General features: G+C 51.8%; 1 long non-coding RNA gene across 1 annotated transcript in view; it reads left to right on the forward strand.

Annotated features, from left to right (window-relative positions):
* Positions 1-288: 288 nt before the first annotated feature.
* Positions 289-26,262, forward strand: part of LOC104853191 — a 61,497-nt gene continuing 35,523 nt past the window's right edge. The window contains exons 1-2 of the long non-coding RNA XR_777704.3: positions 289-499; positions 1,947-2,198. This is a non-coding gene — a long non-coding RNA (uncharacterized LOC104853191). The remainder of the gene's footprint in view (positions 500-1,946; positions 2,199-26,262) is intronic.

Consider the following 26,262-nt stretch of genomic DNA (forward strand, 5'->3'; position numbering starts at 1 on the left):
GTCTTCGGCAGCCATTGTTTCCCACAAGCGCGGCTGACCATAGGCTGCCCTCCTGGGAGCGTGCACGGTGAGGGTGGCCTGGCAGTGAGCATTCTTCCCACCCTCCTTTTTGCGTTCCTTCAGAGTCCCGAATGTGAACGATTACATTTCCTGCCTCTCTTGCTGCTAGAGTTCTAGACGGGAACTGAGTTCTGCCCAGTGGTGTGCTGCAAACACGTAACAACCAGTTCTCAAATAAATGAAATGAGATGAAAAGAAAAAGGAAAGTGCCCCGGCATGTAGCGCTTGCTGATTTCTTTGATGTACATACTTCCACCGTGGACAATGTCAATCATGCTGGTCACGTGGTGTTGCTGGATATAGAGGCAGAATTGTCTTGCGCCCTGGATCTTGCTGGGCTGAGCTGGCTCCAGCCCAGCCTCCATTCTGCCAGTTCCTTTCTTGCCACTTCAGTTCAAGGCCAGGAGTCTCCTCCTGCTGCTTTTGGCTGTTGCTGCTGGTAAGTGCAGTTTTGAGGTTGTTTTTCCTGCGGCAGCATTCCAGTGTCCACTCGGTCAGTTCCTGTGGTCGGGAGGCAGGTGGGGAGGCAGCTCTGGTCTCCTGTTGACCCCCAGGGCTGGGCTGGGAGACCCGGGCTCAGGTAACAGCACCCAGCCAGCTGGTCCCCAGGCCTTGTTCTGGGCGTCACTCCAATAGGCCCTGCCCAGGTCTCCTCCAGTCTTCAGCCTTCTCAATAAAATAGTAAGCCCCTCATTTCCTGTCAAAACCCTGGCTTGCTTAAAAATGGTTAGAGTGGTTTCTGTTTCCTGTAACTAAATCCTGACTGATGCAAAGTGGAACCTGAAACCACACCTTTGTTGTCGTTGTTAAAGCTCGGGACAGACCCCCAACCCGTCTGTGCAGAAGGATTTTAATGACTTGTGAGGTCCGCAAGGACAGTGATGAGAATGTTGGCATCTACTGAGCTCAGTGACTCCCCAGACTCTCTAGAGACAGTGTCAGCAGGGCCGAGAAGGACAAGCCTGCAGCGGGGACAAAAGGGTTTCTCAGGGCTCCTCCTCCCAGGCTCTGGAAGGCTGTCTGCCTTCACACAGCAGAGGTTAAGTTATAGGATCCCAGTACCGGTGAGAAGCTGGATTTTCTTACCCCCACACAACCAGGCACAAGTTATGAGCCTGCATCACTTAACTGATGACTCCAAATGCATTTGGAAGTTGTGTTGACTCTGGTAGGCCTCATCTTTGGGCAGCAAGGTGCTCCAGGACGACTGTGGGTTCCTATGATCCCAGCATCCCACACAGCCCCCGCAGAGGCACTCTTTCTTGGCTAGTTAAGGAGCACTCCTTTGTTACAAGCAAACACCTCTGGGAGGAGGAGGCTGTTAGCGGCTCTCACACCTTACTGTGAATGAATTTCCAGGTTCTTTCTGAAGTGGGAGCAGGTACTGGGTGGGTGGGGCCTCAGTTTCATGGAACAAGGCAGAGCTAAAGTGAGTGTGACAGCCAGCACCAACCAGCAAGTGCTGGGAAAAGGGTTGGTCTGCATGGGGGCACCCCCACCCCCACCCAGTGGAAGCTGAGCTCTGGGACACAGAGGGGAGGACTCAGGTTTGGCCAGATTGGCTCTTCAACCAACCTCTCTCCTCTCAGGCCCTCTGTCCTGCTGGTAAAATGGATCAGATGAAGAGTGTATGAGGGAAACGGAATAAAGCGGATGTGGGAGGTAGGAGTTGTCCGTCAGTTCAGGCAATAAGGAGATGCCCTGTGTAGGAATCCAGCAGGAGCGGAAGTGACCAAGATGGACTACTAGGGTTTTTTGTTACCAAGCATGATGAAACTCCTCCCATAGAAAATAGATCATTGGTCTACATTGCAAGCAATTGCTAGGGTTACTGTGAATATATAGAAGCCACAAATTCATATGATCATATTTATTTTATCCCTTAGAAAACCCTTTGTCTTCAACACGACATTTAACTTGGAGAACTTCTCGATATACAGTGAGTCCCAGAAATGTGCTCTTCTTCCCCGCTAAGTTGTGAGAGATCTGAAGCCAGCTACACTGTATTTCATGAGAGGACAACAATAGCACAGGGACCGGAAAGGAGAAGCTTGTGTCACTGCAATTTGGCCATTCCGAGTGACCGCTGGAATTTTTGAGTTTCAAATTTGAAACAGGACAAGAGTGAAGACTACAGGGTGAGTGCCAATTTTAGTTTAAATATGAAATCTTTTGTTGAATTGGAATAATGGCCTTAAAAATGAAATGTGTTCTTTTGAAAAACTTTTTTTTTTGAGCTTGTCAGATAGGTGCAGTGCTAAGCTACATCCCTGGCCCCATAAATTATTAATGAAAAGCTAAAGACTGACTATATTAAAAAAAAGCAAATATTATAGAAATTATAGTAGCCGCTTAAGCTTTACCTTTTGCACGTTTTAGTTTTTCACTGAGCTATAATCCATATTCCACCAAAATTATCATTTTCAAATGCAACCACTAGATGTGATTCTAGAACATTTTTATCACCTGAAAAATGAATCTCATACCATTAGTAGTCATTTCTCATACCGTCTAGCTCCAGCCATCCACTAAAGTATGTGTTTACCTATTCCAGGAATTTAATATAAATGGAGTCAGGCAATTTGTGGTTGTTTTGTGTCTAGTTTCCTTAATGCAGTGTTTTTGGGGTTCTGCCATACCAAATCATTCAGAGTTCATTTTTATGACTGGACGATAGCCCTCTACATGGATACATCACATTCTGCTTGCCCGTTTTTAAGCTGATAGGCACTTACCTGGTTATTTCCACTTTTATCTATCGTGAATACTGCTTCTGTGAAGATTCAGGTATAAGATTTTGTGTAAACCAAATATTTTCCATTTTCTGGGTTCTATACCTCGAAACAGAATTTCTGGTTTTATGGACTCTGTTTAACTTTTTGAAGTACCACCAAGCTGTTTTTCCAAGTGGCTGTACCACTGAATATCCCAACCACCAGTGTGTGAGGCTTTCATTTCCTCTACATTTCCACCAGCGCTTATTAGTTGCTTTTTAAAAAATCATCGTCATCTGAGTAGCTGCAGAGTGATGTCTTACTGTGGTTTTGCTTTACCTTACCCTGGTGGCTTATTGCTATTGGCCATTTGCAGTTTTCTTTGAATACCTGTCACAGTCACCTTCCTCATTTCTGACACAAAATACCCAGCATCCAGGACTTGCAGGAGGAGAGGGTTATGTTGGCCTCAAACTCAGTCTATGGTCGGCTCGCTCCAAGCCAGGAAAGGCATGGCGGGGCAGGAGGGGGGACGACAGAAGAACACTGCTTACACTGTGGGGACAGAAAAGCAGAGGGAGCCTGTGAAAGAGCCAAGGGGAGAAATGTTTCTTCCAGGTTGCGCCCCAGTGGCCCACCACTGCCCATGAGGCCCCACCTCCCAATATCGAGCCCCATAATCCAGTCCCTTTCCCCCAGCCCCCACCAGCGAGCATATGAGGCTTTGCAGGGACATCCAGGTATAAATCATAACAATATTTATTCAAGTCCTTTGGCCATGTTTAAATTGAGTTTTTCATTGTTGGGTTTTGAGAATTCTTTCTAGAGTCTAGAAACAAATTTCTCCCAGGTTTGGAAGTATTTTTGTTCCTTTCTGTGGATTGTCCATTCATTTTCTCAATGATGTCCTTAAAGCACAAGAGTGTTTAATTTGGAGGGGGTGTATTTCAACATGTATGTCCAATTTATTTCACTTAAGAGTTCACTCAAGGTCCATCCATCTAGCTGCGAATGTCCGAAGCTCATCCTTCTGTACAGCATAGCAGTACTCCATTGTATAAAAAGCCCACACCTTCTTTATCCACTTGTCATTTGATAGCCATTTGGGCTGTTTCCAAGATTTAGCTATTACAAACCGTACTGCTATAAACATGGGTGTGCATATATCGCTGTGGTATGAGGCTTTTAATTCTTTCGTAAAGATACCCAACAGCTCAAATGGGACCTCTAATCTCAGTTCTTTGAGGAATCTCCATACCAATTTCCACAGTGGTTGCACCAGTCTACACTCCCACAAACAGTGGAGAAGCGCTCCTTTTCCCCAAAAGCCCCTCCGGCATTTGCTATTGGTCGATTTCTTGATAGCAGCCATTCTTTCTGGAATGAGATGGAATCTCAGTGTTGTTTTCATTTGCATAAATGTTAATTTTGATCATACTGTATTATTTTGCTTATGGTATCACATCTAGGAAACCATAGTGTATTGGTCAGCTCTCTTGCCTCTGGACAAAATACCTGACATTCTCAAAGTAAAGGTGCTTATTTGACTCACAGTTTCAGAGGGTTCAGTCCATGGTCGGCTGGCTCCAAGGTGGGTCATGTCCATGGTAACTCACCTCTCCTGAACAGGCCCCGCCTCCTCATAACGCCTTCAGCTGTGAACTCATCAGAGGATCAATCCACTGATGACTATAGTGACCCCATGATCCAGTCACCTACCAAAGCTGGTCCCACTCTTCCTTTCCTCTGCCTGAGCAAAGTCTGTCTCTTCTTTTTTCTCCCCTCCTCTTTCCTTTACTCTGTCTGTCTCTCGTTTTTTTCTGTGTCTCTCTCTCCCTCCCCCTCTCCCTCTCCCTCTGTTCCTCTCTCTTTTCTCTTTCTCTCCCCAGATGCCCAGGATAGAGGCTTCCTTGTACTCAATGTCAGCTTCCTAAGGATAAAAACTGTGTTTGGGAATCTCAGGGCTGGGGAGTAGCAGAGAGGTGCTGGCTGAGTTGGGTCTCTTCACTGCAGTGTGACTCCCTCCCAGCTCTCACATGTAGTTCTGACCTCGGCCTTGGCCATGTTGCTGGTTTCTCATGTCCTGGTGGAGCAAGCCATACACTGGGTGGTCAAGGGGTCTCTTCCAGGTCTGCCCACCCTTCCATGGGGTAGCGTTTTCTTTCTTGGCCTTCAGTTCCTCATCACTAGCCAGTTTCTCTTTCCTCAGACTCTGGGAAAGGGGTGCACATGGACGTGAGCTTTTGTCCTCTTACTGGGCTAAGGCTGTGTCCCCCCAGTGCTGGGGTTCTGAGGCTTTGAAGGTATCATTGTCCCCGCCAGCTGAGGGAGACAGCAGACCTCTAAGGTGCAGCCCAGCCTGGCTCAGCTGCACAAATGTGGTATTTAAATGTTTATTTTTAGTGGCTGCTGGTTAAATAGCAGCCTTTGCTTTGGTGGAGGCAGTCCTGAAAAGTAAAAATAAATCAGATCTTCACCTTGTCAGTTAATCCTACCAGACCCTGCTGTGTGGACTCTGGGCCCAGTGCCCCCATGTCGAGGGTGAACGGTGGGCCATGGTTGGAGGGGCCACGCTGGGGGCCAGGCTGCTGGTGCTCATAGCTGCTCTCGGAGAAGCCCACAGCCTTGTCCTCTGGCTTCCCGGTCTGTGGTGCCAGCTCACCCACCTCCCACTGGGTTCCTCCAGCTGGCAGGGACTAGAGGACCCAGGCTCCTGTGGGCACTTACTGGCCACCCTGACCTCAGCACAGATCAGCAGGCGCTGGCCTCAGAGAGGAACACATGGCCCTCCAGCCTAGATTGGCCTGGGTGCCTTGGGCTCTCTCTGTCCTCCCTGCCAGCCCTAGATCTTGCCGGTCACCATTTCTGCTTGCCCAGCCAGGGCCTGGCCCTAGGAGTGAGGAGCTAGCCGGTCCCTTTCTGCTGACATTGGAGGGCGTGTGGTCTGAGTCCGCCCTTTGGGGGCTCCTCCCACCTCAGCAGCATGGATAGCTGGCCCTGGAGGGTTGTAGTGGGGTACTGACCCAAACCCCCTCCAGGACTTCTCTCCAGCTGGTACAGGGCCTGGCACCACCACTGAGAGAAGCAGGCCTGCCTTGGGGTGGGGCGCCAGGGGCTCAGAGGCCTCCTGGTGCCTTGTGTCACATTGACAACCTCCAGAGTGACACTGGCCCCTGGGGTGGGGGCCGCAACTCCCTTTTCAGATGTGAAAACCAAATCCCTTTCCCCAGATCAGAGCTCATAAAGGGACCTGGCTCAAACTTGGAGTTGTGCTGGGCACAGTGGTACATGTCTGTAACCTCAGCCTCCTGAAGGCTGAGGCAGGAGTATCACCAGTTCAACACCAGCCTGGGCAACTTAGCAAGATCCTGTTTTTAAAAAAATTATAAAAAGGACTTGGATGTAATTCAGTGTGAAGGACTTGGGTTCAAGCCCCAGTACTGGAGGGGGGGAAAAAGACATAGAAAGGAAAAGAAAAGAAGGATCGGAGGTGTGGCTCAGGGGGAGAGCATTTGGATTCTGTCCCAGCACAGAGCTGCCTGCCTGTTCATACCTCCTCTCAACCACCTCCTTGTTAAGGTGCTTCAGGCACCTCGGAAGGGCAGGTTACTAATCATCCCAGTGTCCCTCAAACCCAAAAGGCGGAATGGCCTCTCTGACCCCTTTTAGAGGGGGAGATTCCCTGGCTCCCCTACTTCATCATTTTGCTTATACTGTTACTTAAACACATGAAACCATGACATCAGACACAACCCCCGGCTGCCACCAACGCAGCCACCAAGACCCATTTGCATCCTGAACGCAAACAAAATGGAAAGAGGGGTGAAATTCAAACTAACCGCACAAGTGCATGCGCCAGGTGGCAAAGTCTGCTGCAGGACGATTTCCGCTTCAGCGCCACGCCCTGGACTCGGCCCTCTGCACCTGCGGTGTCCCTGCATTGTCGTTACTCGCACGCAGGACTGTGTTTTCACAGAGCTTGCATAGGGCACCACTCCGACCCCTCCGAGCCACAGGATGGGGACTACGGCAGAGGCCCAAGACGTGGGGCCCTGGCCAGGGAAGGGAAGGGAAGGGTGAGCCTGGGGCGAGGGGCCCCAGGGACAGCAGGGGCTGGGCAGTTAGAGGCGAGAAAACCGTTTTTGCCCAGGGTGAGTGGGGCAGGAAAGCCTTGTAACCTCTAACGGAGCCGTGTACAAGTGGGAGAAATCAGAATGACAGTCTAGTCCTCCATCCCAAGAACGGGGCTGGAAGAGCAGCCCCTATGCCCCGCCCAGGTCCTGCTGCAGCCTGCAGCCTGGCCAGGCCCCTCAAAGCCTGGGCCAGTTGTGCCACTGCTGCTCCGGGCCCCTCCCTTGGTCCCCTACGAGTGAGGGACGGGGCAGCTGGGCAGCCAGGTTCTAAGCAAGGATGCCGCACAGGAAGGGCACATCTGTTACTGTTGTTAAAATGTGCCCAGATGCGCTTGTGCTGAAGGCTTGGGTGCCAGCTGATAGGTGTTTGGGGGTGATTCCATCATGAGGGCTCTAACTTCCTCAGGTGGGTTAATCTATCGACTGCCTAGCTCCCGTGGGCTTATTAGGAGATGGGATCTAACTGGATGAAGTCCGTCATGGGAGGCGTGGTTTGGAGAGTGTTTTATCCCTGCCCTGCCCTGCGTCTATTCTTGGCTGCCATGACTAGCAGCTTTCTGCCTCCTTGCCCTTCCGCCATGACTCTTCTGCCTTCCCATGGGCCTAAGAGTAACAGAGCCAGCAAACCGTAGACTGAAACCTCTGACACTGAGGCCAAACAAACCTTCCCTCATTAAGTTGCCTATCTCAGCTATTCGTCACAGAAGGGAAACCTGCCCCCCCTAACTGACAGGTTGGGGTGGCCCCAGCCCCTGCGCTGACTGGGGATCAGACTCTGTCCCTCCCTCCAGCCCGGTCTCACGTCGCTCAGAGTGAGTGGGGCCCCTGAGGTGCAGTGCGCAGCCCCCACAATCCCTATGTGGAAACTGAATTGCTGAGGTGATGGTATCAGGAGGGCAGCCTTCAGGAGTCCGTAGGTCACAAGGGCAGCGCTTTCAGTGCCCTTACGATGGGCTCGAGGGAGAGGACAGTGTCCCCCCTGGAGGAAGCAGAGACTGGGCCCTCAGCAGACTGGAGTCACCTTGGTCTTGTTCTTCCTGCCTCCAGAGCTGCGAGGAAACAAATTTCTCTTCCTTGTAAAGTCACCTGTTTAAGGTATTTTGTCACACTGACTGAACAGGGACTTGAGGCACTGTCTCTGGACAGTGATTTCCTGTCTATAAGATGGGTCTGTTGTGGATTCCATGAGGTCATATGGATCTTCTGCACTTGGCTCTAGCTAGGTTAGTGTGCTCATAGGTAAATTCATGTATGTGTGTACAGCTATCTATAAAGTTTTATTAGCAAGCTAAAAACAATACATGGCACCATGAGCCTCTCCCCAGGTCTGGGGGCACTTGATTTGCCTGACCCATTGCAAGGCTGTGGCCATGTGACGCCCGGGGCAGAAGATGCCCTCCCAGCAGTGCTTGCATCCTGGTTGTTCTTCCCCTCACTTGAAACAGCAAGAAATTCAGCTTCAGGCAGTGAACCTTGGCTCTGGGGACGATGGTTTAGCATGGCCAGGAGGCTTTGCTCGCTGGTGGCCTTCGCCAGTCACGCAGTCCCCTGGCCCCGGGCCCTCCCTGTGGGCACATTGTCGAAGCCAAGCTCTGTGAAATCTCCTTGGAAGTAGATGTTGTGTGACATTAGTAAAGGAGATGAGAAATTTATATCAGGACCTTCACACCCAGAAACGCACCAGGCAGCTCAGTGAGTCATCACTCTTCCCCTTCAGGTCTCTGCTGCACAAGAGTTGCCAAAGGGTTTTCTTTCCCCAGGAAAGCTCTTACATCCAGACCCCCGGACTGGGCAGGGGCCCAAGAACTTGCCTCGCCAAGCTGTGGGGGCAGAGGGGCTGTCCGACAGGATTGCTAAGCTGTAGGATCTCTCTAGCTTCTCTGGTGGGAGGCCTGCCTGTGATAAGGTTGAGAGAGAGAAAGAAAGGGAGGGGGAGAAAGAAGAGGAGAAGAGGAGGAGAAGAAGAAGGAGAAAGGACAGGAGGACAGAAAGAGAGAGAGAGCCTGGATCATTCCATACCTGAAGACATCGATTCAGATATCTCAGATGTACGAATCTATAAGCCCCACTACATTCCGTCATTTTTCTTACAACAGATGGCTTGCAGCTGAGAGTCTTGACCACTACAGGGATCATTACATAAGAAGCAGAGAAATAAGGAGCATGTGAGCGGCTCTTCTGTCCACCCAGGCTGCTGGTGTGCAGGCCCCGGGTCTGGTGCTCAGGGGGCCAGAGTGAATTATGTCCCCCATCACGGATATTGCTGGTGGGGAGGGGTAGACATGAGACCAAGGACACAGCCCTATGCTGAGCGCTGGGAGAAGGGCAGGGTAGGGAGTGTCTCAGGGCGCAGGGCTTCCCAGAGGAGGTGGCATGGGGCTTGTCACAGAAGACAGGGAGTGGGAACAGCCAGTACTGAGCTGGGTGATTGGTTTCACTGTGCTGGGGCGGGGCAGGGCAGTGGGCAGATAGCTGTAGTCCCCAGGGCTCTGGTGGACCCCAGGGCTGGGAGTGCTGCAGGGAGCGCTGGCAGGAGGAGGCTGGAGGGGAGCAAGCCCACTTTATAGCCCCAAACGGTAAAGCTGTGACCTTTGTTGGACTTTCTGCAGCTGGGAACAAGGCTGACTCACGCTGTGTGTTAGGGTACTCGCCCAGGGTGAGCAGCCAGATGTGCTCACAGCTGCCCGGCGCCGGGATACCGCAGCCGCTGTCCTGTCTCAGCCCCGCCCTGGTCTTTGGTGTCCAGGCAGGAGAAACTTGGCTCTGTTGAGCTTTTCAAAATAAAGGGTTTTTATTTCCTATTCATGGGAGAGGTTGAAAAATAGAATCGGGGTCGCTGCTTTTCATATCATTTATACAATCCCCCCCATCTCTCTTCCCAAAAGCAAGTCACAAAAGGGCCTTTGTTCTCCACAAGTTCAAAGCCAGCTCCATCAGGGGGAGACTTCTGGGTGATCACAGCGGGGAGGCTGCTGTCCCAGTGCCGGCTGTCAGAGCAGAAGCACGGTCCGTGTCAGGGTTCCCCATTTTGCTCTCTGCAGGAGCCGCGTGAATGATTTCCAGTGTGACCGAGGGAGCCAGGCTGGGTCAGGGAGCAGCCTGCGTCCACCTCTCACAGGGCACCTCCATGGCTTTGGTTTCCTCACCCGCAGAACCAAGCGTGTGTACCCTGGACTCCATCAGAGGGCTCCATGGGGCACCTGGGGTCGTCTTAGAACCAGGTGGGCTCGGGTGTACCCCATGTCCACTCCTGTCCTTCTGAGGCTTGAGGGGCTTTGTGTGCGGATCAGATTTTGTTTCAGGTAAACTTACTTCAAATAAAAGTTTGCAAAGAATAGGCCCAGATCACCGTGAGGTCCTGGGGGGTGCAGGGTCCAGGGGAGTAGAAGAGTCAGAGACTCGGAGCCTGGGAGCCTGCCTGGGCCTCCCCTGCCCTTCGGGAACTGGAGTCCTGGCTGCCTGACAGGCACCTGTCCCTGGGCGGGGCTGCCGTACCCAGAAGCGCAGCGGGGTCAGCCCCTGCCTGGTGGAGCCAGCTGAGCTTGGACAGTGGGGAGGCTTTCCTGTGGCGCATGGAGCTCTTGGTCGCTTATCCCCCAGAGGAGTTAAGTCAGGAACTCAGCACGGGCGCTCCAGCGTCCCGGAGGAAATGGACCAGGCAGCACCTGCTGCCTCAGCTGGGTGGCCTCTGGTCTCCCATGGTGGCCCTGAGCTGGGAGAACCTATGGCGGTCTCAGTTGCTAGGCTCATCTGGGACGCCCGGGACACAGCAGACCCACTGGGACCCTCTGGCAGGACCCAGGCCTGGAAAGGGGAGCCCTCGAGATGGCAGCCCTGGCTTCAGATGCCTGGAGTCTGGCCTCTCCTGTCCCTGGGTGCAGCCCCTGCAGGCCTGGCCACTAGGTCCAAGGCCCATGACCTCTGAGCACTCAGGTGAATTCCTTCCCAAGGCAGCCTGGGAACTGGGGAAGGTGGGGTAGGGCAGTGAGCGGCCTCTGGCACCTGTCCCATCTTGGTGGCTCTTATTCACCCATGGCAGGCAGGGCAGGACCATGTCCTTCCCCGTGGGAGGCCAGAGATGCATTTCTGCAGGTCCAGGGTGCTGTGGGAGGTGCTGTAGGAAAGCCAAACCCTCCCTGTCCCGTACCCCCCAGAGATGCAGCCCTCCCTGGTGAGGACCCCTGGGAGTGGGGAGCAGGGGGAGGGAGAAGGGCAAAGGGGAGTAGGCTCCCTTGTGAGCTGCGTGGGAGCCAGGAGCGGGAGCATCTGTGAGGTCCTCCCCACCGGCCCAGGGTCCAGCTCTTCCTGGGGCATTGAGCTTGGCCTGCAGAGCAGAAGCTAGACCCAGAGGGAGGCGGACAGGGAGGCCCCAGCCAGGGCCGCTCTGACATGGACTTTCCGTGACTGCTGGACAGGGGACCCAAGCCTTGGCTTTCTTGCTGGTCTCCTTATCACTACGGTTGCTGGCCGTTGAGCCCTCTGATATACATCAGGCCCTGGAGCAGTTCGGTGTGCGCAAGGGACCTTGCGGGAAAACCACAGCTTAGGGGTGGCCGGTCTGCTTACACGGTTTCCAGGAAAGCCGCTATTTCGACAGTAACGGCTTTCCCAGAAAGGCCACCATGGGGGTGCAGATCATCTCGGAGAGCCCAGGGTGTCCATGCCCATCACAGTGCCCTGTGGGAGGGCTCCAGGCTCACCTGGGGGCACCAAGCAGCTGCAGTTGTCCACTGCCCCAGGAAGGATTGTGGTACTTCCTGTTTTATACCCAGAAAAACAAAGGCTAGGATCAGGGCTGCAGATTGCACCAGGGGCTGCTGCCTCCTCTCCGCCTGGACTCTTCACTGCACAGTGCTGGCGAGGGGTGGGATTCACACTTAACCCGGTGTCATAGGGAGCAGGCTGCGAGCTACCCACTTTCCCTGGGTTCCCTCAGCACCTCATGCAGCCAGTGAGTGTGAGCCCATTCTTCACCGGAAGTCAAAGGGCAGAGAGGCTAAATAACTCCTCAGCCAGTCACAGCTCAGGCCTGCTGCACCCCAAGAGCCCATGCTGTGGGCTCTGTCACACCTACACGGCTTCCCCTACTGCTTTGCCCCACTGCCCAGAGGCAGCCCCCGAGGAATTTAAGAAAAGGCTCAGGACTGGACCCAGTCCCAGGCTGGACTCTAATCCACAGGCTGCACTGTAATCCACCGACTGGAGTGCGGTGGGTGACGGGACATCAGGGTTGCTCAGAGAATCCCTGGAGCTTTCCATGCAGCCTGGCCGAAAAATCACAGCTTGGCCGGGGGATGTAGCTCAGTGGTGCCACTGCCTGCCTCGCAAGTGCAAGGTCCTGAGTTCGATCCCCGGTACCAGATAAATAAATAAATTTTTAAAAATCTCAGCTCAAAGAGTAGCCCCCCACCTCCTCCTGCACCTGTGCCATGCAGGGTCAGCAAAGAGCAAGCTTGGCAGACACCCGCTCCCGCTTCCTGAGCCCCAGTCTGACGGTGGACGACTCATGTCCCTGTGGGCCCAAGGAGCTGCCTCCGCTGTTGTGATCTGCCACAGCCCTGCTCATTTATTCGCATTTCATTTAACCATGTTAATCGTCCGGCTTGAGCAGCTCTCTGGGGAGGGGCCTTCTGCAGAGTCCCTTGGTGGGTGTAGGACGGTGCCTGGGAGACTGATCATCCAAGAGTGTCGAGCGAATGAAAGAAGGGGCTGGGGGAACCCGCCGTCAGCGTGCAGATGTCCCTTCTCACTTGATAAAAGCCCTCCCAGCCTCCCTGGGATTCGAGGGGTGGCAGACCCCGAGCTAGTGCCCAGGTCAGCCAGGACTGGCCCGGAATCCGGAGATCTGGGGCACTTTGAGCAACGTGTACCCTCCAGCTGCCCCCAGGGTGGGAGTCAGCGTTTGGTGCACTCCTCAGGTGGGGAAGCAGAAACTGCCCCACCCAGACAGGTCATGCTCTGCTTGGTAATCACGCTTGCGGGTGCCCCAGTAACCCTGCAGTCCTGCCCAGAAGCTTTACACCTCCATTCCGAGGGCGCAGTCAGCCCCAAGGGAAGCTGCCTGCCTGCCTGCCTGCCTGCCTGCAATGGGTAACCCAGCTTGCTCCTCCCTCTGCAGGCCCGGCTGCCACTAAACCCCTTCCCCTCTCAGGCTCCCGGCAGGCACAGGGCTGGCTGGGCAAGTGGCCTCGGGAGTCCTTGGCCCCCAGGCTCCCCAGACTCACATGAGGTCCACCCTGAGCTGTTCACAGCCCCAGTGACCAGGTCCCCACCAATCCACCTCATTTGGGGCACTCCTGCCGGTACTGTTTCCATGGGAATGGTCTCTCTTCAAGTCGGTGAGATGCTGGATTGAGCTTCTGGCTGCTTTTTGTTAGTGGGCAGCATAGGGAAGTTTGATGACAGGTAGGGACACCAGGATGGAGGTTGTGAGGTGCTGCTGGCCCAGGAATTTCAAGGTGTCTGGTGGCCTCACCAGTCATGCTGACGGGAGCCACTCCTTAGGGAGTTGGAATTTCAGGCTGCAGATAAAGGACAGCAGGAGCAACTTTTGTCCACTGGTCACCTTCCTCTGCTGCCCACCACCGATGCCCATGGGAGCTACAGGCTGCTGAGCCCTGGGGCCTCACTTGCAGCTCTGGGCATCTCAAGCGCTGTGGAGCCTGGCTGTCACCCAGGGAACCCAGGGATGGAAGCTGAACCGGTCACCAAATAAGATTTCTGGGGGCCCTAGCACCTGGCCAGCCTGGGCCACATGGCGATGGCTCTTGGGTCTTTGTTCGGGAACTCTGCACCTGGCCAGGGAGGAGTCAGCACCTCAAAGTGGCCCCCCTGGGCCGAGCTGAAAGGGCTGCTTCGTGAATTGCGCACGAGGTCAATCAGAGGGGCCCTGTGATTGCAGCTCCAGCTGGAGACAAGGCTCTCACGCCTGCCTCACTTTTCAAGAGACTCAGTGATATGATGGTGGTTTTTGTGAAGGGAAGTTCGAAAATTCCAGGGCATGAATAAACCAGCAGATAAAGACAGAACCTCTCTCTGGGCCTGGCGTCCCCCGGGGTGTTTTCACTGAGCTTTTCTACTTGTTCTCCTGGGACATCAGTAAGCTAGCCTTGTCCTTGTGACATCGGCACTGCTTTCCTACGTCTCGGCAGGGCTTGGCCCCTCCTTTACGTTGTGGGTGTCGGATAAGTCTCAGGGACAAGAGGTGCGCACACACTTATCTGTGCTCAGTGTGACAGTTATGTCACGTGCTGCAGATAGCATCAGTGATGGCTGGGCCACGCATACAAATGGGGTCCAGTAAAATTATAAAGGAGCCAAGCAATTCCCACTGCTTTGTGCTCTCATTACATCTTTTTACAAATCACTAGTCTAGTTTGTGGTGGTGAAAGTATAGCACACATAATTACGCACGGGATCTATTACTTGACAATGGCAATGAACAACTGTTGCTGATTTGTGTATTGACTATACTAGACTTTTTTTTTTTAATTCAAGGTCTCACTATGTACTTCAGGCTGGCCCCTCGTGCCTCAGCCTCTTGAGTGCTGGGAATCCAGGTGTGTGCCACCATGCCGGTACCTATTTTCAATGTCATTTAAAAATCTACTCTGCCTGACATTAAACAAGAGCATACTGTGAACAGTGTGCTGTGTGGGGCTGACAGCAGCTTCATCCGGTTCCTGTTTTGAGTCCTGTGCTGGCATCCAGAGCCTAAGAGGAGTCACTGACCTAGACCACTGCTGGTGAACCTATGGCACCCACGCCACAGCCGTTTGTTCTCATTGAAAGCTCTGAAAGGTTCGCCATCCCTGACCTGGACCATCTTGGTTGGCCTGTGAGTCTGCTCTGTGGTGGTAGCACAGTGATGAAACTGTCTAGTGATGCACTTCTTACAACTTAGCCTGTGGTTTAGAGGCGCTTGCTTATACTTCTGCAGTGCAGCCCGTTGACTCATGTTGCTGGTTAACTTGATTTAGTGCAAGTCTCAGACTCGGGCAAAACCTCTACCATCTCTAGCACAAAGTTCTTAACTGTTAACCATTTGCAACTAATCATCCATGAGTCAGAATTTCCTTAATACACTCTAACTGGAAAAAATACAAAAGTAAATAGGAAAACAAGGCCAATATAAATCTGTGAACTGAACTCAAATTTTTAATTGCATTCCCTGGCCTGGTCCAGGCTCAAAGACATCTCAAACTTAAAGAAGCACAAACCAGATAAAAATTTTTCACATTTACTTACACCTTCTCAAAACATTTCAGTATTTGGCCCATTGCAGTTTTTTCTAAAATCTCCATGCACATTCCTGTTTTTTAACACTCTGAAATCCCAGGGAAATGCCCACATTCCTAGCTTATTATCCGCATCTCTGTGCCTCCCTCACCAGTTCCTCCTCTCTGGATTCACTACCTGTTCTCCATCCTCACTGCTGAGTTTTCTTTTCTGATAATCCCCTCCCTTGACCTTTGTACTCTGAGAGCTAAGGCGAGTGAAGGCTGGGCAACCTCCCCAGTTAATGATTTGTATGCTGTCCCATCACGGTTACACAGCTGCATACATAAAATGCACCTATACCTGTGGATGTCTGTTTCTTTCTGTTCATATGTTACTGATCTGTATTCTGTTTCATTTTAAAATGCACGCTTGAAGGAGTAAAGCCGGGAAGGAAGAAGCCCAGGGAAGGAGTGGTTGTCTGGATTTGTCCCTCAAATCCAGGATGATGTCCCATTGGGGCTCCAGAGGTCTTGGGGCTCCACCCTGGTCCGGAGGAGACCTCCTCCCATTTCCCACCCTCCGAGTTCCCATGTGACACTCACCTGGCGCCATTCCAAGGATGTGGCTTTCTGGAAATTCCAGCCACAATCCTCCTGGGGAATCAATGTCTCAGCCCCTTGAGAAGAGCACCCCAAATGTCAGTGAATGAACTGTAAGCTCTGTTTTAAAATCTGAATCTGCTGTGATTTTCATTACCTGGCTCAGTTTCCCCTCCCTCACCATCTTCCACATGTGATACCTGGACAGGACCTAAGCCCAGGCAAGAGCCGCAGATGTTGCTGATGGAACCGACGCCCTGGGGCTTCCAGGTGAAAGCCCAGACCGTCACCATGCCCACTTTCTTCAAAGTGGAATCAGATAAGGATAACAGCTGCACCCTCATTCACTTATGGGTGGGAGTCTTTGGCCCAAGGCATCAGCTTCACCACGGGGTGGGCCCTGTGGAAGGAGAGTCAGCCAGCTCCATCCCGGAAGAGCTTCTCTAGTGAGGACCGATGGTGGCTGCATCGGACTTCAAGGGCCCTTGTGGTGCCAGACACTTTTCATGAGGGACTTTACCTACGGGGACATGTCCCTTGTGACTAGATCTGTCAGGGCTCCTTCCTGGATGCGCGGCTGCCCCTCGGGATGTCCATTTGATGTGAAGGGCTCTCTCTGGAGTCCGAAGTGCTTTGCCTGACCAGATGTCAGAGGGGGGGTTCTGTTGGAGTTGACCCTGGCTGCTCTCAACTCAAGCCTGGCTCTGCTACGGGCCATGTCCATTCTACTCTGGAGAGTGTCCCTGGGCTCTGGGTGGCCGAGGGAATGAGTCCTATGATTATGTACAAGGCTGTTCTGCAGGCAACAGCTCTGTAAATGAAGCAGAGTACAGATGTTGACTCAGAGCCCCCAGCTTCCCAAACATGACCCCAAAAATGTGCTCCAGAGAGATTTGGATAGATGTACACTCTTGTCTACCGCTATGAAAGTACAGTGTTTATTGCCCAAAACCTAGAAGGAGAGTCAGTCCCATAAGTGACAGTCCTGGCTATTCCATGGGGCGGTGCAACCACCACGTTGCTGGTGCTCATCTGGGTTTGAGTTGGTTGTCAATTCCAAAACGTGTCTGAAAGTGGGGCTGCTTTTAATTTAGAATTGCTGCATTATGCGTAGTCAGTTCCCATTCACTCATGGGGCCTTACAGTGAACTAAACAATTCTCCGGCGTGGCAGGAAATCAGTATTCTATTTAGTATTCAAAGTCAGTAGCCATTTCCAAACCAAAACTTTCTGTCTTGGTGTAAGAAGCCTAGATTTCCTTCCCTTCCCTTGACTCCCCTTTTCTTTTCCCTTCCCTTTTCGTTTCTTCCTCTTCCCCTCTTTTTTTTTTCTTCTTTTCAGTACTGAGGAGTGAAGCCAATGCCTTTGCACTGAGTTACACCCCTAGCTCATTTGTTGACTTGTAATTGTAACTGTGTCCCCACAAGTGGCTAAATTGCCCTGACTGGGTTAGAACTTTCTATCCTCCTTCCTGAGCCCCTCAAAGTACTGTGATCATAGGGATGGGCCACTATGCCTGGCTTTTTAATTTTAGTGCTATTTTAGTGAGTAATGATGATACATGCTTTAAATTTATCAGAGGAATGTGAGAGAATGAAAAGATGAAAATAAAGTGTTTGTAGATGGGGAGGGGAGGAGTGGGTGAAGGGAGGGCAGAGGTAAGGGGAAAAAATGAGAATCAAGACTTGTCATGTAGAGGTACAAGATCCCAACAATGAATGTAACTGTACTGTATCCCTAAAATGTACCAATAAACTCAATTAAAGCTGAAAAAAAAATTTATCAGAGGAGCTTTCAAATATGTCAAACACAATTTGCAGAGATGAGGAATATTGCTCTGGTGCCTATGAGGGAGAATGTTCTGGGTTTTCTGGTTCACAGATCATGGTTCTAGGTGCCGGAATCTGTGTGCTTCCTTCCAGCTCCATGCCTGTTTCAGACATCACCAATCCATCACAGTATTCCTACCCTGATTCACAAACCCTTCCCAATACCTGGCTGGGCCGTGGGCAGTATTTTTAGTGAATCTCTTGGCCTGTTTTTCTCTTGGGGTATAAATAGTATCCAACAATTATTGAGTGCCAGGCACTGAAGTAGGTGCTGGGAATTGATGGTGAATAAGGGAGAAAACATCTCTGCTTTGGTGCCGTTTGCTATTTAAATGGGGCTGTCATGGGAGGGGCCCATGGGAATAAATGCACCCTTTCATCAGTGGTGGGACAGAGGCTGGAGCTAAGAGATTTTGTCCTGTGGATGTTGAGAAGGGTGACATTTGGGACCTGGAGGGCAGGTGGGAGGATGGAGGACCTGGGAAAGGGCATGTTGTCAGCATAAAAGGCCGGTGCATCAGCAAACTACAGAATAAAATGACAACACATTCAACTTAAAGATCTTAACTGGCTTTTCTTTGTGGTTCTAAAACAGAAAGAGTGCTCCCAGGGATGATCTGAGCACAGAAGTCTATCTGTGTAGACAGAAAGGGCTCCAGGAAGCAGAAACAGAACCCAAAGCAGATTGGTTGCTTTAAAGTTGCCCTTCCTTGTAGGGTAAAAACAGAAAGTCCTTAGCAGGTCAGCACAGATCCACTGGGCTCCTTTTGATTAGCTGCTGCCAATCTCCTGGTTTGGTTTGGAAGTTGGCCTGGCTTGGAGTTCAGTTTGGTTACGTGGTACTTAGCGTGAGTGACTCCATTCTGGTCTGGTCCACTGGGGCCCAGTACAGAAGGCTGGTTCAGAACAATGGCCTCCTGTCCACTTTACGTAGCAGGGCGGTGTCAGGACAGGCAAGAAGAGAGACAAGACAGACCACATTGGGAACTGTTGTCATCACCGAGGAGGAAAGTGCCCCCTCGGCCTTGAGCTGGGCCTAGTACTATTGGGAGCTGCCTGGTGCTCCCACCCCACCTGGTGTCCTGTGGGCTCTGAAAGCCTCACAGAGAACCGACACGGGGTTAGATCCCCCTCGACTATGATGAGTGTGACGCGACAAGGTGTCTCATGACTGTGCATAAGCACTGACAGAAACCAGGTCACTGCACAAGAAGTCGTCGCTTCCCGGGTAGAAGGCGTGAGGTGGCGCCCTTACCCACCCTGCAGAGGAGGTGTGTGGGGACGCCCATTCACAGCGCTCTCTCTGCTTCCTGCCCTCTCCAAAGCTACTCGCGCAAGCCAGGCCCTCAGAGTCTTCTGCTCGCCTCTGTGGGACCTGCGGCTGCCTGGGGCAGGCATCCTCCTGCGACACTGGGGATGCACACACCTGTTTCCCTGTGGCCACTTTCAGTGGTATCCGCAGGAGCCTGGGGTGGGAAGGAGAGAGAGGGGGCATCTTCTCTTTTTCTTCCTCCTCCTCTTCAGTTCTGGCCCCATCCTTACTGGGAGAAGAGGCGAAGGTAGCAGGGAAGCTGTTATTTAATCACCACTGTCCTGTGGCCTGGTGTGGGCAGCCCTCTTTTCTGGGCACGAGTTCCCCTGGGGGTGCCTCATGCCACTCTCCCTGGGGTGGGCTGTGCTGAGTGTCCTGACCTGGGTGGACTCATTTCCCTGTGGGCTGGCACCTCCGGCTTCTCGCCAGCTGCCCAGCACTGTGGCCCCATCTCTTAACCTCCGGTCTGACCTGGCCCCGCCCTGCTGTCAGAGCAGGGTGCCGGCCCAGTGTGTGTTCTTAGATTTCCTGGGTGATGGGGTCGTCCACCCACCATATGTCCAACTTGAGCCCCGGTCATGCGAATGGAGGCGAAAAGGAACACATTCTTCATTCTCCTCCCCTTTGTGGGTGGAGGTGAGACACACCCTCACTTCTCTCTGAATTCTGATCCTCATCCCCAAAGCTCCTGAGCTGCAGAGACTCAGTGTGGGCCTCCGCGGTCTCTGTGTGGAGTGAGAAGCAGCTTGTGCTGCCCTGTGGAGGAGACTTCTGCGTGCTCCGCGTGCTGGACTCTTGGCCTCCCTATCACAGGCTGTTCTGTCCAGAGCAGGTCAGTTCCGGGCAGGCTGGGACAGGAGCCCTTCCTGTCCCCCCGTTTGCCTTGGCCTCTTGGCAGGACCTGCAGCCCCCACAACTCGGAGCAGGTCCAGAATGAATGAGCTCCTGTCCTGCCTTCAACTCATGCTTGTCTCTGGCCTCACACCTGAGAACCAGAGAGTTTGCATCTGTCCCTCTTCCCCTGGAACCGAGGCCCCTGTGGTCGCCATGGAGCAGGGCTCCAGAGCCAGCCTTGTTTGTGGGACCTGGCCAAGCAAGGAGCCACAGTGTCCATGACAGATGGCTTTCGATGGTGAGGAGCAGCTGTGACAGCCACCACCATTCTGGGAGCCTGTGTCGTCCTCCCTGAAGGCGAGTAGACTCTGGCTATTCTCCTGCAAAGCGTGAGCACTTATCTGAGGGGACAGTGGCATCTCAGTTTCCCTAGCAGTGGCTAAGCAGGCTTCCAGTTCCCCAGCTGCCTACCCTGCCCAGCAGGGGAAGCCATGCCAGGGCTCGTCGCAGACAGTCTGCGGTGTCCTATGCCATACTTAGAGAGGGTGAGTATATAGCCAGGACCAGCACAGCCAGGAGAAGGAGGCCAGTTGCCTTCTGGGGTCTTCCAGCCAATCAGGCTGTTGAAGCACTTGGCTGAATCCCAAGAGAGAAAGCCTTTGCCTTCAGCTGGGAATGCAGGTTCCTGTTCTCGTGGGGATTCTCTTCCAGTGGTATTTGGAGAGAGGCCTGGGCTCTTGAAGCCTGCAAGCCGTTGTGTGATCCCAGTCACCCCACCACTCTGAGCATCCGATGTTTTAATGGCAAAACAGGCAATAAGTAAATAATGTGCACTTTGCAGCTTCCACACTTGGCACCATTTCTGCAGCTCTCCTACCTCTGGAACTTGAATGTCCTGAGCACTGTCACTGCCACACACATGGTGACTACGTCAGGGGCCATTGGTCAGCCCCATGAGTGAGTTTTTAGTTGGCTGCAAAATGCCTAGACGCTCAGCTACGTAGATGGTTCCTCTTCTGCCTTCTTGGGGTTTGGCTCTGTGTCAGGTTCTTGACTAGATGTGGCCCAGATAAATGCAATCAGGGGAGAGTTTGCTCTTGGATTTTACATCTGAAACTGAATTTGCACAAACTTTTGCAACCAACAAGAGGAAATAGCTAACATGTCATTGAAACCCTCCTTTGGCCAGGTGATCTGTACACATTTTCTTGCTGGATCTTCACAGCAGTCCTGTGAGATAGAGTTTGAGCATATCTGAAAAGCCCCAAATCTGAAACTTTTTGAGCACTGACGCAATATACAATATCACAACTGGACAGTTCCACACTATGACTCTTACTTCATGCACAGAATTACTTAAAATATATAGAATTATCTTTAGGCTATATGTATAAAACATGCATAAAACATAAATGAATTGAGTCAGATCGCCATAATATCTCAATGTAAGTGCTATGTAAATAGTCAAATTGTACTGTTTAGGGAATAAAACAATTTAAAAGATGTACACATATTCAATATAGATGCATTTCCCCCCAATATTTTTGATTCACAAGCACAGAGGGCAAACTGTACTTTAGAACCTTTGCATCTATGACCATGTGTAGGCTTCCAGTTTTGGTAGCAATTTCTGTTCTTCCTGGAAGATATGTTGGTTTATTTTATATTTTGTTGTATGCTCTGAAATAGTTTACCCCAGATGGTAATTGTCTGTTTCCTGAAGTTTGGTAGAGAGTGCCTATAAAAACAAATGGGTCTGGGTACTTTATTAAAAATAGTTGAATCTTTCATTTCTACCAAAATTTTTTCTATTGATCTCTCCATGTTTTCAGTATCTTTTAAGCCCGTTGGGAAAAAGTTTTGATAAATTTTTCTTCTACTGTTTCTTTTCGTGTTTTTCTGACTCACTCTCTTTTTGTATTAGGTGGTTTTCAACTCCTGCATCTGTCCTTCATACCTCTCCATGTTTCCTTCATACATCTCCATGTTTCCTTCATACATCTCATGCCTTTGTCTTTTTGTATGGTGTCTGGAGGATGCTTTGTCCTTAATTTTAAGAACTTATTCTTCAGGGCTGTTCATCTCTGTTTTGACAATCAAATGTCTAGTCTTGAAGAACTTTCAATGGTTCTTTTTTTTATAGCAGGCTGATCTTTTTCTAAATAGATTTATTATGCTTCTTTAAATCCTTCATCTCTTTGTCTCAAAACCTTACTTTCTTTAAGCATTTTCTTGGTTGGGGCTGTTAGCTCTATGTTGCAGTGGGCTTTTCTCAATTATTTATAATATTTTCATGAAGTGCCCATCTTAGACTCTGGGATTTCCTGTTGGTTCATTTGTAAGTAGTTTATCCATTTCCTCCAGCTGTTGTGGCTGAGAAGCAGGAATGGTTTGCCCAGAGAGGAGGGCCACTGAATGGTCTCCTGAATGCAGATACCCTGAGACAGAGTTGAAGCTCTACCTGTCCTGGATAAACCAGAAGCACCCTAAAGTTGTTCCCACCATTTCTAGAATTTGAGGCTTTGTTTTCCTTTTCAATCTGATCCCAATTTTTTTATATCTCTGATCCACTGAGCATCCTTGCTCTGGCTATTGCTGAGCAGCAGATCTTTCTAAATTACAGTGGCTGCAGTCAATTTTAACAGTCAATTTTACTGTTATTTCTCATGGCTGTGGGAGTTGACTAGGTTCAGCTAGGTAGCTCTTGCTCAGGGGCTTTCACAGGATTGCAGTGAGTTGGTGGCCAGGCCATCTGGGGTGGAAGGAGGAACATCATCTCTGTACGTCTCGAGCTTTCTCATGGCATGGAGTCTGGGTGCCTAGAACAAGCACGGCCAGAGGTCCAGGCAGAAATGGAATCAGATTTTATGAACCATTTTGTCACACAGCTTCATTTCCGCTGCCATCACAGACCCATAAGGTTCAAGGAGAAGAAGCAGAGACCCCAAAGCTGGATGGGAAGAGTCCAAGTGTCTCGTAAGAAAAGCACGTGCAATGGAACGTATGCTTATAGCCATCTTGGAAAATGCAGCCAGTTACAACTCCCTTTTCCATAGGAGTGCCAGGAATTAGTTTATTTTCTTTTATACTTTTTCTGTACTTTTCAGAATTTAGGGGAGAAACAGGAGGACAAACGTGTGTTCATCAGTCACTTTGATGCAATCTCCCTATATCATTCATAATTCCCAGGTCTTTCGGCTACCATTCTGCCTTACTGTGTATGCCATCTCATCTTCCTGGTGCTGCCTACACCCAAACCCTGGGACAGGTGGTGGTGCAGACTTGAGGTGAAGGCTTGTTTTCTGTTCTGACCTCATCCAGCAGGAACCAGAAGTGGGGTCCAGTTCCAGGGACAAGCCACAGATCTAAGAGCTCGTCACCAGCCCTGCTGACCCTCACCACCTCAGATCTCCTCTAGACCATCATGGTCTCCCAGTTGGGATTGCTCCCTTGGGATTGGCATTCTCCCTTGTGGTTATCCATATAGGGGAGCCACTGCCACCTAAGAGCTGATGGATAGCATTTCTGGTAGGAATGGCTCAACCCACTTTGAAATCTCTCTCTTGTGTCTTGTTCGCGATGGGTCCAGTAAGCAGGGCGAGTACCTCACAGTGCACCCCAGCGCTTGCCTGCTCTCTCTCCCTCCTCTGGCTCAGGCCTCCGTCACTCGGCCAGAGGGGTGCCTCGGTGGAAGTGCAGCACAGTGGGCATGAGGAGGGTGCTGAAGCCCCATGAGGCTAGAATTAGGTTCTGGGACCTAATGGCCTACTCTGGCACCGTGATGGGAGCTCGGAACTGGGGAGGTGTCACCTCTGCTCAGCTCAGCAGGGCTCCAGGATCATATCTTGATGAAATGTTCAGGACCAAAATGATGGAAGGAGCCTCCAGTCCGGAGTCCACTCGGAGAAGGAACCTCTTGAAGATGGATGTGCTTTCTGTAAAAGAAGGGAAACCCCAACTCTGTAATAATGCTTTTCATCCTATCATGATCTCTTCTCACCAACAGGCCTGGACTAGTGCCGCTGTTGGGTGTGGTGTGACGATAAATCGAACTTGTATGACAACATGAAACAATGACAAATATAGCCTCCTTTGTGTGAAATTTCCTAACTGCCCTCAGAAGAGGAAATAGGGCCCTGCACCAGCTCGCGGGCAAAACCTCCAGTCTTTTGACTTCATTCTCACATGAAAGCTGCCATTGGAACAAGAGTGGCACAAATGAGTCTGACCCTGCGGTCTCGGGTGCTCACAGAACAAAGTGTGTGAAGTGAGGCAGTAGCAGTGCATGGATCTTTTGAGATCTGTGAGCATTTCTCTTTGAATGCTGTGGACAGAACTCTCCCCAGATCTGTCCCTTCAGGGCATCTACAAGAGGCACAGTGCCCCGGAGCAGCATTTAAAAAAGCTACTTTGGTCTGGGCTTAAAAAAAAAAAAATCAAAACAAAACAAACACCCACCCCCCATGGTGAGCAACAACTTTTTCCCAGGCTGGTCAGCGCTGTGGCCAGGTTGCTCCCGGCAACGACACATTTTGGGCTGGCAGCCTCTCTGGGCCTTTGTTTCCTGTGTACCTTACAGGGATGGGAGAAGGTCAAGGGTGCTTCTGGCTCCACATTCTGCGAGGCCAAACGCACACCTCGGGGCTCCTGGTCTCCAGTCCCCGGCTGGCATCTCAGCAGGAGCCGGGAGAATACAAGTGTCTGTGCTGCAGCTTCTCAGGGCTTCTGCCTGCAGGGAGTCCGTGGCCAGCAAAGGCAGCTGCTGACTTCCTGTGGTCCTGGCTGCTGTTGGTCATTTGGGCCCTGGGCTGGCAGCTTTGGGCAGGCTCCCAGCCCCCTGGCAAACCCACCTCCACAGCTATAGGCACCTGCTAGCCACTCTTTTCTCCTTTCCTACAAACTTCCATTCTCCTTTCTACTCCTGAAGGGTCATGGTGGCCAGTGACAGAAGGATCCCAGCAGCAGCCTGGGCCAGAAACAAATGGCAAAGACGAGGTGTGTTTCCTCTCTGAGTTCGACACCCACAGCCGCAGTCATTTGCTTTTGGTGCTAAAGAGGCATTGGTTGCTATAGTAACCCGTGACTCTTGAGCCCTCGTTCATCCATCAGGCCCAGAAGCATTGAGCACAGCCTGGCAAACCAGCCCTGGAGCTCAGCCAGCGTGAGCGGCCAGTCCGTGGTCGCCAGCCCTTTCTCAGGCCTGAAGGGCGGCTGCCGTCAGTTCCTGGGGCCTGGAGCCATGGCAGCTCATGGTGAAGCTGTACCCTGAGCGATACCACTCAGGTCCCTGAGCAAGGGTCATTACCTGCAGAGGAAGGGGCGGTTCTCCAGTCACTCTTGGCCTTCTGGATGCCAGCAGCATGCGTGGAAGTGGACAGAGTAAGAAGGTTGATGGCCGCAGAGCCTCTTTCTTGGCCACGTGTTCCAGTCACTGCTGTGTGGTAATAAACCACCCCAAAACTTAGTGGTATATAAAAGTATATCCCCACAATATGGTCCTGGTCTGGAATTTGGACAGCACATCCGGGACACTTGTCTTTACCCTGGAATATCTGAGGCCTTGGCTGCAAAGACTCCGTGGTTGAGGAGTCTAGAACCATCTGAAGCTGTCTTCTCTGGTATCCCTCCTCCTCCACTGATGACCTTTGTGTGGCTTGGGCTCCCTCATGGCATGGTGGCCTCATCTGGTGGCTCAGGACTTCAAAAATGAGTGCCCACACTCACTGCCTTTTTGGACTGAGTTTTGGAAGTCAGGCTGCTCCATCTCCACCCTGTTCTATTGTTTTAAAAAAGCCATAGACCCGCATGATTCAAGGAGGAGGGACAGAGACGCCACTCTGAATGGGACAGATGTGGGACGTGAGATCTGCTGTGGCCATCTGACCCACTGCCCTTGCCTTTCCACTCAGCCCACCCACAGTCCAGCTGCACAGACAGGCCTAGTAGCTGCTGGGCAGTTCCTCACAGGCCCAGTAGTGTGCTGGGCCCCACAGCATGGGGGAGGCCTTGTACCTCTGTCTCTTTCACCATAGCTGGGCAAATTCAGGGTAAACAGGGACACAAGGGTCACTGGATTTGGTGGGATATCCTGGCCGGTCCAGGCCTGGCCAGCCTCCCTCATGATCTGTGGCTGCTGCTGTGGCTTTGGGCCTTGTGTTTCTTGGCTCTCGATTTGTGGTGCTGGTATGAGGGCTGCCTGGCAGAACCTCACCCCAGAGCCAAGCAGGGTAGGGGCTGGAGGGTCCTCCAGGGACCCAAAGCTTCCTACCGACGGCCTTCCTCTGTGGCTGAGGGCGAGGGGCCTTGGGACAGCACCTTTGTCCAACCCCTGCCCTGGCTGTGTACGGGGCAGACTCTGCTTTGCAGAATAATGTCTGTCTTGGTGACAGAATTCTGAGGAATCCTGAGGTCAAAGCAGGGATTGGCAGGTCCCAGCTGTGAATGTCCGGTGTCTTTGTAGTTCTAGAAGCTACCTTTGTCCAGAGACTGTCACAGGAGAATTTTTTTCCCTCAGTTTCCTGACTCCTCCTCCGTTATCTCCTCAGTTCCTTTGTGTCGTGG

Source organism: Fukomys damarensis, unplaced genomic scaffold (genome assembly GCF_012274545.1).
Source record: "Fukomys damarensis isolate Sample0158 unplaced genomic scaffold, DMR_v1.0_HiC HiC_scaffold_7, whole genome shotgun sequence".
Classification (NCBI taxonomy): domain Eukaryota; kingdom Metazoa; phylum Chordata; class Mammalia; order Rodentia; family Bathyergidae; genus Fukomys; species Fukomys damarensis.